This window comes from Toxorhynchites rutilus, chromosome 1, assembly GCF_029784135.1.
Source record: "Toxorhynchites rutilus septentrionalis strain SRP chromosome 1, ASM2978413v1, whole genome shotgun sequence".
Classification (NCBI taxonomy): domain Eukaryota; kingdom Metazoa; phylum Arthropoda; class Insecta; order Diptera; family Culicidae; genus Toxorhynchites; species Toxorhynchites rutilus.
The window spans coordinates 152,549,202-152,562,477 of record NC_073744.1 but is presented as its reverse complement, the minus strand read 5'-3'; the positions used below and the strand labels follow the sequence as shown (position 1 = coordinate 152,562,477).

General features: G+C 38.9%; 1 protein-coding gene across 1 annotated transcript in view; it reads left to right on the top strand.

The window, feature by feature from the left end:
• LOC129761870 (carbonic anhydrase-related protein 10) overlaps window positions 1–13,276 on the top strand; it is a 204,920-nt gene that overhangs the window by 159,748 nt on the left and 31,896 nt on the right. The window lies entirely within an intron of this gene.

Genomic DNA, 13,276 nt, shown 5'->3' with positions numbered 1-13,276 from the left:
TCTGCCAGTCCCGCTCTATTCCCTTAACATGCTCATGTGGCCCATGTGCGAGAGTAATTGAATATAAAAGCTTATGAGATTCCAGTTTTTGGTCCTCTCGTCTCTTCGGCTAGACCGGGGCGCTTGTTTCACCTCGGTAAACCAGAACCTATTTCAAGTGCACCAGCCAGTCAGCCAGCAAGCCAGGAGGCAGCAGTTTGCCCCTTAACAGGTTCGTTTATCCCACAGAAGAAAAGATTAAAGTGTATCTCATCTTTGAGGTAAGAGTTGAACTGGGGAGGGAAAGCGCCGCCTCCGATGAGGATTTCCCGGCAAATTCCAACCGATTATGTGCTATTATCGTTTGCCGGCTTAGGAGGAGGTTGAAACTTTTAGCTTCATTCGACCTGAGGAAAGAAATGGCCCGAGCAAGCTTGGAGGCGGCTTGGGCGAAAGTCTCTAATATTTCAAGGAATACCTCTTGCCGGGGAGAAGCAAGCAATTTGCGATTCGAGCGCAGAAATGAAAGGAATCGAGGATTAATCTGGTGGCTTTTGATGTGATTAAAATTTCAAATATTCATCTTAGCCGCAGCAAATTAGCACCTCAGTTTCCACCACCCGTCTGGTGTTTGCATTCTTCGCCACCGCCTCACTAATTCTGGTTGGGTAGTTTATTTGATCCCGTCGGGGTGTTACAAAATTTATTTCCCACTTAGGGCGCTTCTTCATCTGAATGAGCACATTAGCAGAAGTTTTCCCGTGTGCGGTGTGATTCTAGGTGGTGTCTTTCGTAGTAAATCTCAGATGTTTCTTATTTTAACTGGAGCAATGTCGTTCCACTCGAATCAAATAGTTGACTGACGATGTTGACAGCAGTAGCGTGTATTTTTTCTCGAATCACCATCGCTTCAACCCACCGCCCGGAATTTTCAACCGCTTGCTGGTATTCGCGCACACTTTAGCATCCACTTTGAAGCGACCAAAAAGCTGGTTTGCTTTTCCACCTGAGCAAGCTGCTTGAGAACGATACTCCTCTGTTGCCTCCGACCTCGCGTGGGTGCTAATCTTGCCACTCTCAAATGTGAATATTCCCCACACATGTACACGAAGGCTCGGATGCAAACTTTCAAGTAGTGTCGGCGGTGGAGAGTGGCGCCGGGAAAAAACCGAGAAGAAAATATAGAAACGCTTTCCGAGGTGTTATAACCAGGTATCATCTTACGGGCGCACCTTATGGCGAAGGCATCTGCCTTCTTATCTCGTCCTCGTCATCATCATCATAAATTTATGCTCGTTAGATGTGTATATATTGCTACGCTAGCAACTTCGTTAGCCACGAGGAAATGCACAGAACTTGGTCCGATGAAAATTGAGTAATGAATTTTGTACAGTTGAAGATTGTTTTTTTTTACGTAGAACTACGTCTTTCAGAAACAGTGCCAAATCAGAAAACAGGTCACGTTTTTATGAAATAAAGTTATCGTCAACAACTATTTTCACTGTGAACGAATTCTAATGATTTGCATACCAATCGAATCGGAAATTCTCTAAGATTTGTGTGATATGCTATACATTACAATTCGCTAATCTCTAAACGGTTTAAATTCATGAAAACTGGAAGAACTTCCTTTTTCCCCATACATTTGTTCTACCGATTTCTGTGCTAACCCTACCCGTATTTCGGAAGCTTGTAACTTTAATATTTATTAATAGATCGGAAAGATGTTTGCATTAATTGATAGGAAATATTTCACCGCGTCCATTACAATTCTTGGAATTGGAATTGCTCACGGCAAGGCGACTGAAGATGCAACGACTGATTGTATTCGACATCCTCAGTGAAAACATCGATTGTGCAGATCTCCTTCTGCATATTCCAATAAACGTTCCTCAACGTCAGCTGCGATTCTCCACATTGATTGCTGTTCCCGGACAAAGAACATGTTATGGCTACAATAACCTGTTAAGTTCCTGCCTCCGAGCCTTAAAAAATGTCTGCCAATTTTTTTATTTCAACACGACTAAAGATTGTTTTAAAGCTAGGATTAAGAATATATAATAAGTATAACCAGTCTGTACGATACTCTCGAAGACGATGAATAAATAATTCATAAAACGTTATAAAACGTTATTTTTCACAAGATGAACAATCAGGGTTGCCAATAATATTTTTCAAAAACTGGAAGATTGCTTGAAAAAAAAAACTGGAACAACACTGGATCCTGTAATACCATATATTTTACGAAGATCGGATTTAATTTACCTGGAATGTTTTTTTTAAACCAATCCAATGTTTGATAAAAAGAATTGCTTTCAAAGCTTCGTGCAGTATTTATATACAGTTCATAAAATGGCGAAAAAAAAACATTAGGTAATCATGTCATTCGAGCAGATCAAAATGACGTTTCCCAGCACTAGAATATCACTGAGAAACAATATCCAAGGACCTTTTTCTAGAATCTGTAGAAAATACGGTTCTATTAGGGCAAAAAACGATCAAGGGATTGGAAGGATCCTCAGGAACAGGGTTACCATATCTATAGATTTTCCAATCTCTTTGAAACCAAGAATCTGTAACAGATTATATCTTTTTTGGGATTCATACAGAATTAACGATTTTTTTTTCAAATAACATTCAAATTTTGTTACGGCTTGATGTCAATAATATTTTTTCCCATCTCACCTATTTCATTCATTGGGTCATTTGTATCCATTTGAGTCAGAAGAGTCATTATATTTTGACACTTATATGTAGCGTGATGTCCTGCTTTCACATGTTCGATCAAAGCGAGAAAATGCAAAAGTCTGCACCATCGGTTAACGTTATAACTAACACTGTTTGCTTTTCTCCTATCAAAGCACTAACTCAAAACATATGAGAGGTACAAATTGAAAAAAAAAAACTAAATATTGTTCGCGTCATGAAAATTGTCCAAATATGATTGCTTTTTGCTCAGACGTTTCATGAGGGAATCATGATTTTTCCCTAACACGGACAAGACAGGGTTAGGTCCAATCCGCGTTAGGAAAAACGTATTGCGGTCTGCACATTTACAGCTGTCTTCCGCACAGCCCAGAGTGAATTTACTGTATGGATGGGGTATTTTTGTTCCCACCGAGCTGTGTTTCCCTAACACGGGTGCCTGGGGGAATCCGCTTTGTCAAAACATGCAAGTCGGGGGTATTTTTTGGTGTTGAGTATTTTTGTACTCGCTTGTCGTTGTGTAGACCGGAATATGTTTCCCTAAAACGTGCCTTTAAACTGAGAGGCCTGGGAAAATCGTCATTTCAGATACTAGAGGTAAATGAACTTTCGCGGTTCGTGAACTACGTTAACATGAGATGTGGAATAATTTCAGAGGGAAATGTAACATACAATGATCGTTTGACAATTCTTCCGTTCGCAAATTTTGGTAGTCCTAGGCATCACATTAAACGTGAAAGGACGTACATCAAATTTATTTGTAACGAAGAACATAATCTATTACAACAAATTCGATGCATTCTCAAATAATATTCGAAGTGGTGAACAAGTGGATTGCATAATATAATTGCGTAGTTGTACGTTGAAAATATGCGGTCGTGTCCTAGATACAACCCCTTACAATTTTTGTTTAAAGTTTAACAACAAATTTTTTTTTTTAAATTTAACGTTTTACAAAACTAAAGTATATGAACATTGAGTAAAAGACGTCTTTGTTGATCCTCTTTGACTTCAACCTAAAAACTCTGTATAGTCGTTCAGTCACCCGTTCTATGTGGAATTGTCACTTCGGTCCGTATATCCTCAGATAACAGTTTTCTATTTTCTATAGCTTTCAAACTGAAATTGATATAAAAAAAGAACAATAAATAATTTCGAATTACTTTTCCGAGAGCAGTACGAGCTGCAGAACTGCAAATGCACGAATTCCACATACGAAAGTGGTCATATAAGAGCGACCAGGGTTGCCAGATTCATCTATATTTTTACAGATTTTTCAGATTTCCCGTTTCAAAAAAATAAAAAATTAAAATATATATACTCGACAAAAAAAAATTAGAGGAACAGATTGCCGGAAAGTCGGAAGTCAGAAGTCGGAAATTTTAATTAATTTTTGACATGCTGTAACTTCGTGAGAAATCAATACATATCGATGGGATGTCCATTATTTTGAAGCTACAACTTTCAGGTATTATAATATTTTACGTACATATGTTTGTCTTGGTTTGTGTAGGTGTGGTGGGCAACAATATCGGGAAGAAATGGAAAATGCTTTTATTTGGTTCCTATAACGTCCCTGTAGGACCTTTCCATACTGAGATATTTCAGTGTGAATGAAAAATTACTCCTTTGTTTTTGATGATGAATTATTCAATAAACAACCATCGCCCCGCAAAGCGAAAGGCAGTTTTGAAAACTTCGATAAATTATGTACAAGGATAATTTGTTACTTTGACGAAAACAAAAGAAATAATTTTTTGCATCGATTTTATAAAAGTGCCAAAACAGGATTGTTATAGTGCTTTGCAAAATCCAGTGCTATTCCGCAAACATTGCAGTAAGTTCTAATAATTGCAGGCAAGTTTTTAACCTAGTGTATTCCCTAAATATCTATGAACATTTCATATTGATACGTTCAGCCGTTTTTTCTAGTCGATTTTTCAAATTTTGGATTAAATTAGAGGAGCATTTAATCGCGAATCATACCAGTAGTACAAAATCCTACGCGACTCCCAGAATGTACGATTTGTAACTTACGTTTTCATGCGTTTGAAGGTACGAGGAGTCAAAACGTAAAAAAGTCACAGGAGGGTTGTGCCCAGGACACGACCGCATATACCTTACGTAGGATTCCGTTAGGCTATCTGTTGATTTTGGATATGTTTGAAGAATCACATCGTTAAACTCTTTGATAATGATTTGGTGGCTCTGTAAAGAGCCGTTTTGTTTGGTTGTTGGGTATTGTTTATTCATTCCACCAGTGTTTACCAAGTGATGATGACAGAAGGATGGTAAACAGTCGTTGGATGGTGCGTATCAGATAGAAGATACCGAAGTGGAACGAGATATGATGAAAACCGCCCTCTGTGATACTAGACGAGATGCCTCCTATGTTATGTATGGATGAATTAAAAAAAAGTCACCAATGTAATATAAGATAATTACCAATAGCAAACACAATTATCATTTTTTCTCATAAGTAAAAACATATTACTTTAATATAGAGAAAACATATTTGAAATGAAATGGTAATTTCCATTTATAAATTTTACTTTCTGAGTGTTTATTCAACCCAATGAGAATTTTAATTGGACTAACAACAACTAATACTATATGTAGAGGATATGGGAAATCACTTTGTCTAATATTTCTTCACTTTTCCAATTTCTCTCGCCGTAGAAACTTTCTTTGGGTGAAAATGAACACAACGAAACAAACAGCTTAAACCAAACGACCCGTTCTCGAGCGGGAACACACCTTGGTTTTTATTTATGAAAATTCAAATGAATCATTTCATATATCAAGTCATTTTTAACACAACTGCTACCATATACAATTTTACACTTACACTCTTGCTAAATTTTTCACAATACACGATCGGTCATTGATATGAAATTTCACGAAGCAACCAACATTCAAGTTCCAAATTTAAATTTTATTTGCTAGAATTAATCGAATCACTTACCTTACCTGCAGTATAAAAATACCCCGTCTTGCAGATATTTGCAATGCCGATTTCATCCGGGCATACTGCTTTCCGTTGGCGTAGATTCGTCGCACGTCTATTCCCCAGATGTTTTCTACCGGATTCAGATCTGAGCTGCGGGCTGGCCACCACATCAATTCAATTTTCCGGGACTCAAACCAGGATTTAGTCACTGAACTCGTGTGAATACTAGCATTATCTTGCTGAAACACGAATTTTTGGCGACGATACTTCGCTTTGAATCGAATCAGGCTGTTTTCCAAGACCTCTATGTAGTCTGGCGAACTCATTTTGCAAGATGTGGATACTAATGTTGAGCTTTCTTTTTGCGCAAAACCCGATCCAGACCATCAAAGATCCTCCACCAAAGTTCCGTGTTGAGAAGTACATTGGTTCCTTCCGCAAACCTCTCCAATATCCCGTAAATCCATCGGGGCCATCCAGATTGATTTTTCCTCATCAGAAAAAATAACCTGAAGATGATTAAAAAAAAATCATAAGCTCTAATAGTTTGTAATCGCATTGTAACATTTATCTAAGAAAAATACAGGAGATAACGAAGACTTTACCGTGTCCCACTGACGAACCATGTTCACTTTTGCGAAATCCAAACGTTTTTGCTTGTGATCTGGTGTTAGAGTCGGAGCCTTGTGTATTTTAGATCGAATTATGTTGGGGCTGGAGTGTAAAACCTTACGAATAGTCTTATCCGCAACAGGTAGATCCAGCTCAGATTTGATCTTGGACATCGATATTGTTGAATTCGACGCCAATTTCACAATTCTTCGTTCATCCCGCGCCGACAGCTTTGATTGTTTAGCCTTTCGTTTGGTTGTTGCATACTTTCTCGGATTCTTCAAGAAGTTTCCTATCACCGAATCTGATCTACAGAGTCTACGGGCAATTTCGCGAAGAGGCACCTTTTCTCGTCGGTAGGCTTCGACCATTCCCCTTTCTCTTTCACTTAGAACACTTCCTTTTGGCATTTTCAAGCAATACGATCGAGAAAATTTATTCAAATGCAGAAATTTGCCTGCATTTGCTCACTGCGTTTATAAAAATGGGAGCTCCGAAAACAGATAAATGTAGAGGCGAATGAACTTCAAAGTTTGAAGCCTCTTAAAAACAAAGAAAGAAAGAACAGATATATCGTGTTTCTGACAGAAGCAACGAACACACTATCACTATTAAATGTGGAATATATATAATTCACTAATACTTACACGGTGGTATATGGTACACATGCTGATTAAAGCGTAAACATTGTTATTTGCATAAAGTGGGGGTGCGTTTATGAAATGTAGGAATAGTGTATATCACTACACTAAAATTAAGCTCATCTTCAAAATTGAACAAATATTCAATTTTACTTTTACGCTTGAACAATTTTTGCATATTTTATTTGAGAAGTATTTAGATGAACTTCTTGGGAAGGACATTACACCATATCCCAGGAGACTAGAATTTTTTTTAATGACTGTTGAGAATTTCGGAAGGTATATAATTTTTGTTTTCATTGTACTTTTTGCAGATTCTTACGGTTTTACTGATCAAATTTTTCAAACTTTGTAGCTTTTGAAAGGTTTGACTGACATCATTTAGATGAACGTTATAAAAATATTCTTCTTTGATCTCAGTCTGTTCAAGAAAAATTGTTTCAGTCTGTTCACTTTTTCGTGTTGGTTCTCCCCCAGATCAATCACGACCAATTCCATATTTCTGGCTCTCAACCACCATAACGAAGAACTATACTGATCTTATACTTTATTCAACAATGTATCAATTTTTCTATACGAATTTTAATGTCTAATGAACCTGTTCATGAATCAAAACGAACATCTTACCTATAGAATAATAAAAATATCGCCTCAACAAAAACAAGATTACTTTCCTTAAATCGTGACCTCAAAAGATGGTGAGGACAAATCACGGAGGGTTTCCAATTGTATTGTCCTTTTGGTTATATTCCACTTCTTTGGAACGTATTGTTTCCCGAGCCTGCATAACAGTCAAACCAACCAAAAAGCTTCCACCCTGTTTGCAGATCATCAAAAATTCGTCACCCCGAACACGAAACAATAATGAAGACAGTGCTGTATTGCACGATCCATTAAACCCTACTAACCACGGGAATGTAGCGGAAAAAAATCGTGCGACGCTATAAAACGAGCGATATGCCGGGGATAAACGGTTTATAAATTATGAAAACAAAAATTACATGTCTTGCCGCCAGGAACGACAAAGATCGTGGGGGAACCAAGAACAATACAAAGGAAGACGGAGAAGGTGCGATATTATTAGCTTATACAACCGCTTTCCCCTCGGTCTCGACACCCGACGACGACGACGACGGAGTGGCAGCAAGATACGTGCCACCACTTTTCTGAAGGTGCTTCCTCGTAGTCTTGCGGAATTGGCAACGCGCAAAAAAAATACCTTTGGAGTTTTTATTGTGCTGAAACAACGGTGGGAGAATGTTACACCTTTCCATTCCCACTATGAATGGAGCACAAACGAGGAGAAAAAAAAAGAAATATGAATGCACCTCTGTTGTTTCTCGGGGAAACACGGCGTGAGTCGAGATTCACTCGATTTGTTTTCAGTAGGGATTTTTTTTCTCTGGTGTGTTCTCTCAAAGCATTATTTGGCACCTGGCGTTTATGCAAATTATTTTCTTCCGGTTCAGGAAGCATCGGGCGGGGAAGAAAGGAGCCATTTTCCACTCGCTTCATTTATGAAATATGGTTTTGATTACGCTAATCAGGGGATAAAATCAGCAGAATCAAAAAAAAAAAAGAAGAAGAGTATGCAGGAACGTAAGGCCGCAACATCAAATATCAGGGTAGGATAATATTGTTAGAAGTAAAGATCGTATAAAGAGAATTCTTGAAACTTTAAACAATGAAAATCCTAATCGATTGATTAATTAGTAGACTACCATGTGATTATCTACATTTTCTATCAGGTTATGTTTTAATCGAGTTCCGAAGATCTTGGGCCAAAGATGGCTCTGTAGGCAAATTGTCAGAATTGTACAGACAAGATAGTATGATCGGAAAAATTAGTATTTCGATATTCATGACAGTCGCTTGTTGGGTGCTTCCTCTTTTTTTTTCATACCAGATGATTTTGTGTATCGTCACCGTCTTCGTGATAATGTTTGCACCATCATACAAATAAGGTTCCCGTTTCGCTTGTTCATACAAAGATTTGATTTTCTTTGCATGCACGAAAGCTACAATACATATTATGATATGGCTGCGAGTAAAAGAAGCTGATTCCCTTAGTTTGACAGTTTGACAGTGTAACAGTTGCCACAACTGTTTTCATCATGTGATATTTTTGGATTATTTATTTACTTATTTATTATTGGTGTGCATATTTATTGAGTGTTGTTTATTTATTTATTTATTTATTTATTTATTTATTTATTTATTTATTTATTTATTTATTTTTTTATTTATTTATTCATTTATTTATATACTTATTTATTTATTTATTGGTTAGGATAGTTAGTAATTATTCAAATATAAATATTTAAATTCAAAAACTCACACTGAAACATTTACAGTGTACCTCCACTAAGTCATAACCGAAAGTAAACTAAACGATACTCCAGAAAGTATACTTAAGATCTTAGATTTCCCATCCCACCTCCCTGGAGCAGGGCGAAAGCTCAATCGCCAAAGTTGTTCGGCCAATGAGTGTCTGCTAGCGCAGCGCTTACTTTCGTGGCCTTGAGTTTTGGGAGGGAAATGAAAAGGCTGTATCTAAGGATAGTTGGTCGAAGCAAGATGCACACAAGGGGATGCTTTGGGGAAATTATCTTCGGCTGAGCTTGAGCTCTGAATCGCGAGATACCCTGCGGTTTATCTGAGGACTACAATGTTCTTCGACCTTTTTACTTAGAACTGTCCGACATCGCGGAACCATTGTGCGTTTTTGTTCGCGATCGTAATTTTGTTAGCATTGTTCCTAGATTCCATAGAACCGCGTAATTATTCAAGCGTGAAACAAAGCGACTAGAGAACAGGGAAATACGTCATTGGCAAAAACCTGGTGAGCCAATCACGCCAAGCAAAGGCATCGTCGTCACCATCGCGCCTTCCGAGGATCCGCTGAGCGATACCCACCGGCGGAGAGTTCTACGGAAACAAGCAAAAGGAGTGGGTGAGGAAACTTGTGTCCTCACCGCACTCCCCAGGTACCCTGTATTGTATAGTTTTGTCCATGTGCACATGTGATGTCCCCATAGTTTAAGCAAAATTAAATGTACAAATAAATGTAGAAATATGTAAAACCATAGTCTACCCAAATGCAGAAAGTTTTCTAGTGTTGTCTAGGAGTAAAAGTCGCTATAATACATGTCCTGTGAACATTCAATTTATTTTTATTAAGGTTTCACGTTATCCGTGTTTCGTAGTTGATGTCTGGAGTTGTTTGTGGTCCTCCTTTGTTTCCCAGATGGCCGTGCCAGTCTGGTAATTTGTTAGAGTAACGTTGCCTGTGATGAGAAAACCCTGTTGTGGTATTCTGTGCTTTTAGGGTGATTCTTGGTCGTTTGATGGTTCTCTCGGAGTACCCTACGGGTGTCTTCTAGAAGTCTTCGCTGGTTGGAATTGGTACAGCTCGATCGTCCCCCGATCCTGATAAAAGGATACAATTTAGGCCTGCCTGTCAGGCCTCTAGCTGGGCAACTAACGCGGCGATTGGTCCTCGAAAGAGGTGGCGCTTAAGCCAATCGCTTAAGAGAGGTCGGGTGGGAAAGCTGAGCTGTTAGCCTTCTTCGAGCTGGCCGTAGGTTCCGGGTTGTCTTTTAAAACCCGGTCCGCTACAACAGTTTGACACCATGACGAAGTAGCAGCGTATTCGTGATTTGTCCCACGCGCAAATGTCGCAAAAAGGTATTTCAATCGCCATGGGGGTGTTTCAGTGGGCCGTGAAAAGGGTCTTAGACCGAGAAAAGAAAGGACAACTATCCGCGAAGGTGACCACAGATCGTTCGAGGTCAGCTCGGGTTCCAAGGGTTATCGCTGGCATAAAAAGGAAGATTCGGGCGAATTCAGTGCGTTCAATGAGGAAAATGTCGAAAGAACACTAGATCAGCGACTTTACGGCATGGAAGATCGTCAAGAAAGATTGCGGGGCGATGTCGAGGGCACACAAAAAAATGAATACCAACCGCATCTTGGAGCTACGAGTCGAGTGATGTAAGAAAATTTTGAACTTCCTCGAACGAAACAATCCGGTAATCTTGATCACCGAGGAGACCATGTTTATCGACAGATGGCGCTACGTCCACTCCATAGAACATCCTTCAACAATTGCGCAAGTAACTTTACTTCGCCAAAAACTATGCGCATCGTCGGCGAGCTGGAAGCCTTTTTGAATGAATTATTTTAAAATGTTCAAATCACACATGCTCGTATTGCAAAATGAAAATTACGCTTTTGTCATCAATCCTGATAAAACACCGATTGGAGAGCACGTTTGTAGATCCGATGGGAATGTTGATGAAGATATTGCTGGAATCGTGGTAGGCGATTGCACAACAACGCGAGAAATTGTGATTTGAATAAGAAACACTGATCTTTTTCTTCAATGATACCACCGTTCTTAACGTTCCTAACATTGCTAACGTTTGCCGTCTCAATGTAGTGTTACTTGCGTCTTTTCTGGTATCAGAGAAATTGCCCTTCGGATCATCAAGTAGTCTCAATTATTTGGCGAATCCACAAGGATACGGTAAGAAGGAGAGAGCTACACGTAAATCGAAGCTCTCTGACCGGGATAAGCGCGAAATAGTTAGAACAGCTTCGAATACTTTAAAATCGTTTATGCAAATAAAGCAATAACCCTTTTTAAATGTTACACGGGTGATAATTCGTCAAGTGTTGGTAAAAAAATCCTTACATAAAGAGGGCTTGAAAGGTTAAATCTTTTCATCTTACACCATCTCACACCGGAAGACGTCTGAGCTTTGTCAAAGCTCACATAAACCGACAGTGGGACATGGTATGTTGTGACCAGTGCTTGGAAATATCTGTTTCACATCAATCTTTTCAGCTGAATTTCCGACCACATTCGATCCTTATACCATTGCATTCGGGATACCGAAAATGAACCAACGCCAAACCTCACAATCACAGCAAGTCAGTCATTCTCTTTTTCGTTCTGTTCTGCGTTCACGGAATGTGAGCAAAAGGAAATATCCCTAGTTTTGTCATTCATTGATATGAATATACTAGTTCATTTACTATCAGCATCGCTCTCGGACACTGACGAAACGGAGAAATTCGTTGAGGAAGACAGTACAGAATGCTCATAATAGTGACAAGAAATCAAATTGTTCAAAGTTTTCGCATTTTAACGTGCAAGGTTTCCGTCTCAGTTAAAATGCTTTCATTTCACATAGTGAATATGCAATTCCAATTCCACTTGTCAGAAATGCTTCAAAAGACTCCAATTCCGATGTAAAAAATACCGTAATTTCGAACATTTAATTTTAGACTCGAATTCCGAACACACGAACATAAAATGGTGGTGTCCTAGACACGACCGCAATGGGAGTATTTCGAGCTTCCTTTTGCAAACGGATGAAACTGTGCCATGATGAAATTGCCAACATCCAGCTTTAGCTGACGAAGTTTGCATTCGCTACTCGGATCGATTCTGCAGAATGCTTCCTCGCTGTCCAAGCCTATGCAATCCTTAGCTGTGAGTGTGAATGCAGATCTTGCTTTTTTGTTGGCATTTCCGCTTGCGCCACCGATTTGCGTTGTCCTTTCGGAGTTACTTCAAAAATAACTGAATAGGCAAGGCACTGACTCAATGAGAATATCACACACTCATCGTGATATTGAAAATGAACAGTCACAGCATTCCTGACAATTCAATTGCAATGAATAAATGTGAATGAATTCTCATGACTCGAACTTTAAGGAAAGCTCAGATAGCACAGAATGAATATGAATGAACACAGTTGTAAATTTGTTGGACGTCGAATGAATGACAGCAGCATCGACAAGCAAAATAAATGCGTTACACTGATAAAAATATATTTTTTTCAATATTACTCAACAAGCTCAATATTTCCAAACCCTGGTTGTGTCAAAGAATGTTCCAAAAGAATACATATTGCTATATACCATAACGAGAAGTTCTTCAATGTATAGGTTATCTTCAGTGACAAAAAAAGTTCAATTAAGATGGTCCTGTCTGATGGTTTCAACGGGAACTGGCGTGATTTACGGTAGAAGGAGCAGAATGTTTCAACCAGGAATTTTGGTGGAGGCTCGTGCATAGTTTGGGTGGGATTCTGTCCAACCGGAAAGCTCAAGAGAGCTTTCACATCATTCAAGGATTACATACACGTTCTGGAATCCCCTCTCCTACCGTTTTGCGTGGATATATTCACAAAAAAATCACATTCCAGCAAAACAATGCTCCTATTCATACCAAAATAATAAGCAACGGATTAGGGACCAAAAACTTTGGCTCTTGGACTGGCCGGCTCGCTCTTCAGACTTGAATCCTATTGAAAATCGTAGGGGGATTTTTGTACGTAGACTCTGCACTGAGGGAAAACGGTACACCACGATTGAA